Here is a 5,506-nt window from a genome sequence, read left to right as displayed (position 1 = left end):
CGAAATCAAAATATGCTGTACTTCGAATATTTCGCCAAGGTGGTGTTACGTACAACACTGAAACCAAATGGAAATTTCTCTGGTAACTTACGGGTCCAACAAAGACAGAGAAGGAATCGAACACCACAAGTAGATCTGTGATCTCTGTTGTGTGTCTCACAGTGTTTACTGAAGTCGCATCTATTTAAAGTTTGCCTGTTTGTCTGGCAAGTAACATTCAGTTTAAGACTCAGCTCAGCAAAGGTAAAAACAAATTGGAAATGTGACAGTGAAAAATTATTTGAATGAAAGCTTGCTGTCTCTTTTGTGCTTTATTATTTACGGTCAAGATTCTTTCGAAAAGGGTTTGATGTGAACTGTCAGAAATTTATTTAATTGCATATGCTTTGTGATTGTGTTTCGCTTGCTCGCACGCAACTGAAATAGGAAGGGTTTCTTGCCTCTTATAGCAAATATGTTGCTTGTTTCAATAAATGTTTCGCTGGAAAATATTTCTGTGAAATTTCTAGCTTTTGTAAATTTATCATGCGTAATTTTCGAGCTTAGCAAATTTGCATACATGTGTTGAAATGTGATACGGGGAGAATTTTTGTGGTAACGCATAAGTCACGAAAATAAACAGGTCTGTTGGAAGCGTGCTTGAGTTTCAACAAAATTACCCCCAAAATCAGCAAAATATTGTGACGCTGATGAATAATAAAGTAGCTGCTATTACCAAAACGATGGAATTACCTGGTGATAAATAATCTTGTCTTGGAGAGTAAATTTTTGATTTTCCAGAAACAATGGTCACTGTGACCTCTGAGAGTGATCTTTGTGTTGAATTCGCACATTTCTTGTCAAAATTTATAACAATTGAAAGAAAAAGAAAACTAACAAAAACAAAAACCCGGTATCTTGGGATCATTTGACACAGATGCTTCACTGTTTCGCGAGTAAACATGCCGCGGTAACTTGATCACTCTGCCCGCTGAATTCTATGTGCGATTTACTCGGTGCAGCCAAAAGTACAATTACAACAAAGCAACTAAAATCTCCCAAAACGTTTTTCGCTGATGGTAACTTTTTATATTCGTGGTTCAAAATTAATGTTGTTTTCACGTCGTAAATTTTGTTACCGATGGCAAAATATTTTATTCTCGATCGACCGTCCTGAAACTTCCTTCTGCTTTTCTTAAAAACTGTATATCCATATTTATTTACTTTTACATCAATATTTGTTTTGCATAAAGCAAGCTTACAAAATCTGTATCTTGCTTGGTTCGCATTTGATAGCATTAAAATAGAATTTTCGGTCCTATGCTTCTGTTACTCAGTGGTATATTTCTTAGGTCACCCATCCAGATACTAACCCACCACACAGGGATTAACTTCAACTTTAAACTTTTGTTTACAAAACTGTCAGGTGCTGTCAGTACACGCTTACACTTGTGGTGGAAAGAAGTTGCATGATCAACATGTCAGCCCAGAAGCCAATGTTTCTCGATTCCCTTTTATTCTGTCAACATGTCTCTCCCAGAAGACAATGTTTTCCACTTCCCATTTATTTTCTTCAATCTTTCTGGGTTCAGTACTTTGCTAGTAAGCACATGTCTTCTCAGGCTATTTACCCAAGACTTCTACCGTGGCACTACAATGATAGACAATACCAAAACAATATCGTGCACTATTAGAGCTACATATTACGCAAGGACAACTTGAATCTCCTGGAAGACAACACACAGCTCAGTTGACATTATGGAATAAATCGCTGTGTTACTTCACTACCACACGTAAGCAATGCGTGTCAACTTTTTTTAAAGAGGACAGGAATTTCTTCTTTCTGACAAATTCAATGTGCGATTTACTCGGTGCAGCCAAACTTGTACAATTACAACAAAACAACTAAAATCTCCCAAACTTTTTTTCGCTGATGGTAACTTTTTATATTCGTGGTCCAAAATTAATGTTGTTTTCATGTCGTAGATTTTGTTACCGATGGCAAAATATTTTATGCTAGATCGACCGTCCTGAAACTTCCTTCTGCTCTTCTTAAAAATTGTGTATCCATATTTATTTACTTTTACATCAATGTTTGTTTTGCATAAAGCAAGCTAACAAAATCTGTATCTTGCTTGGTTCGCATTTGATAGCATTAAAATGGAATTCTCTGTCCTATGCTTCTGTTACTGAGTAGTATATTTCTTAGGTCGCCCATCCAGATACTAACCCTGCCGAATAGGCAATAATTTCAGCTCTCAACTTTTTTTTACAAAGCTGTCAGATGCTCTCAGTGCACGCTTACACTTGTGGTGGAAAAACGTTGCATGATCAACATGTCAGCCCAGAAGCCAATGTTTCTCAATTCCCTTTTATTTTCTTCAGTCTCTCTGGGTTCAGTACTTTGCTAGTAACCACATGTCTTCTAAAGGGGCTATTTATCTAAGACTTCTACCATGGCGCTACAATGATAGGCAATACCAAAACAATATCGTGTACTGTTAGACCTACATATTACGCAAAGACAACTGTCAACATGTCATCCCAGAAGACAATGTTTTTCACTTCCCATTTATTTTCTTCAATCTTTCTGGGCTCAGTACTTTGCTAGTAACCACATGTCTTCTCAGGCTATTTACCCAAGACTTCTACCATGGCACTACAATGATAGACAATACCAAAACAATATCGTGCACTGTTAGAGCTACATATTACGCAAGGACAACTTGAATCTCCTGGAAGACAACACACAGCTCAGTTGACATTATGGAATAAATCGCTGTGTTACTTCACTACCACACGTAAGCAATGCGTGTCAATTTTTTTTAAAGAGGACAGGAATTTCTTCTTTCTGACAAATGATTAATTAATAGGCCGGTAGCCAGGTTTTTAACCTCAGAAAAGGAGCCGTTTCGTCGTACGAACGTGTGCGGACCTGTGAGCCAAAGGGCCTCTGCTGGTATGACTTCTGGGTGACCCCTTAAATGGTCTTAATGACCTACCAACTTGAAAAAAATTGCCTGGAACGCTGCACGTACCACAGGCAACCCAGTGTACCCTCACGGAGGGTCTAGTTTTTCTTTTCTTCAGTTTTTCTTTTTTTTCCGTGTCGGTAAAACTCTTGCCTGTCACTCCCCTGGTAAGTGGTGTCTTTGTGCATAGAGCCTTCTATGCGTATGTTCTTAAGATCGAGAGGGTAGTGGAACTGCGTAGATTTCTCTGGTGGACACAGTAGAATCATTAACTTAGCCTGCAATGGCGTCGAAAGTCATGTAACGCGAATGGCGTTTTAGTGGATCCTTAAACAAAATATACCCTTATGGAGCTCAATAATGGAAAGTCAGTTGGATAAACTAGGCAGGAAGCTCAAAAGCGACGAGTACTGGACTTCGACAACAATCTATCGCCCGTCGAGACGAAATCAAAGTGAGCTCTATTTACCTGAAGTACATGGTAATTTGACTCGATTGAGTTTCTTGTCTTCACGCACGCAATGAAATAGGAAGAGGTTTTCGCCTCTAGCGATCTAAGAGCAAATATGTTGTTAGTCTCAATTATTTTTTCGCTGGCAAAGGATTCTGTAGTATTTTCTGCCTTTGTGAATTATAATATCATGTTGTGTATTGAATTTTCGAGCTTAAGGTTGAAATGTGATATGCGAGAAGTTTTTTAGTACTGCTCTGAAAGCAGGAAGGGTTCACAGGCCTGTTGGAAGCGTGCTTGAGTTTCAACAAAATGAGCCCCAAAATCAGTGAGAACTTGTGACGCAGATGAATAATAAAGTAGCTGCTATTTCCAAAATGATGGAATTACCTGGTGATAAATAACGTCGTACGCGTCTTGGAGAGTAAATTTTGACTTTGCATAAACAAGAGTTGGGCGATTGTGATCTTTGTTTTGACTTCGCTCATTTCATTGTCAAACTTTATAACACTTGACTGAAAAAGAAACTTACAAAAACCCGGTATCTTGCCATCATTTGACACAGATGCTTCACTGTTTGGCGAGTAAACATGCCGCGGTAACTTAATCACGGCGCCCGCTGAATTCCGGCCATGTCACTTTCGATTTTGCAATTTACTTGAACGTAGCAAAAATCTCCCAAAATGTTTGTCGCTGATCGTAACTTTTTATATTCTATATTCACGGTTCAAAATTAATGTTGTTTTGATGTCGTAAATATTTTATTCTCGATCGACCGTTCGGGAAACTTCCTTCTGCTCTTTCTGAAAACTGTGTATCAATAGTTATTTGCTTTTTCATCAATATTTGTTTTGCATAAAGCAAGCTAACAAGATCTGTACCTTGCTGAGTTCGCATTTGTTAGAGTTAATAGCGGAGCTCCGCGCGCGCCGAAGGCGCGCGCGCGCGGAGCACCATAGTTAAGAAAATGTGGTAACCCATCGATGTGAGAAAATTTGGTTTTATAGCCATGACGTCATGAACGTCCGTACGTACGTACGTACGTCCGTCCGCCCCTTCATGTATGCCACTGTGACCAGTACACGTAACCATATCACGGGCTCAAGTTTAGAGCCCATCAAGGAGGCAATACTCCATTTGACACTTACTAGTTTACGGCATACATCTTTGCTATTGGACATCAATGTTATGGTCAATTGACACCTGTCAAAACATCTGTCGATGAACTACGCCTTTCATCTGTCGATGAACTACGCCTTTTCTCTTGTGCAAATAAGCCTGACATCATAACTTTATCCGAGTCTTGGCTGGATTGCTCGATTTCAAATGAAGAAATTGCCATTGAGAATTTTAATTTGGAGCGTCATGACAGAAATAGAAATGGAGGTGGAACAGTAATTTACATACATGAGCGCTTTTCTTACAATCGTACTTCATTGAATAACAATGATCTTGACATGGTTCTTTGTACTCTGAAATTGCAACGCTCTCGTCCTCTTATTATCGGCAGTATTTATCGTCCACCAAGTGACTCCAACTTCTATTCTAATTTTACGAATCTCTTGGATGAAGTGGACTTAGTGAACTCAGAATTGTACTTGCTGGGAGACTTCAACTGTCCAATTAATTCAGCCAAGGGAAAGGAATTTATTAAATTCATGAGTGATATTGGTTTGAATCAACTGATCAAGGAAAATACCAGGGTCACAGCGACATCTTCTAGCCTGATTGATATGATTTTCACCAATTCACATCGTGTAACAGAGTCAGGTCTAATAAAATTGTCTCTCAGTGACCATTACATGATATATTGTAATAGGTCCTGTAAACTGCCCAGATCGAAACCGAAGGTCCTGAACGTTCGCAGTTTTAAAAACTTTGACCCTTTGGCGTTTGTTTCTGACCTCCGCAATTTACCCTGGGACACAATCTACTTATTTGATTCACCGGAGGATGCTTGGTTTACAATGCAAGATTTATTAAAGGACATTGGCAATAAACATGCTCCTTTGCGTTCTATCCGTGTACGTGGTTCGCAACCTCCTTGGATGACCGATGAAATACGCCAGGCGATGAAATCGCGCGATGCAATGAAACGCAAAGC

Source organism: Montipora foliosa, chromosome 2 (genome assembly GCF_036669935.1).
Source record: "Montipora foliosa isolate CH-2021 chromosome 2, ASM3666993v2, whole genome shotgun sequence".
NCBI lineage: Eukaryota > Metazoa > Cnidaria > Anthozoa > Scleractinia > Acroporidae > Montipora > Montipora foliosa.
This window is presented reverse-complemented; position numbering follows the sequence as displayed.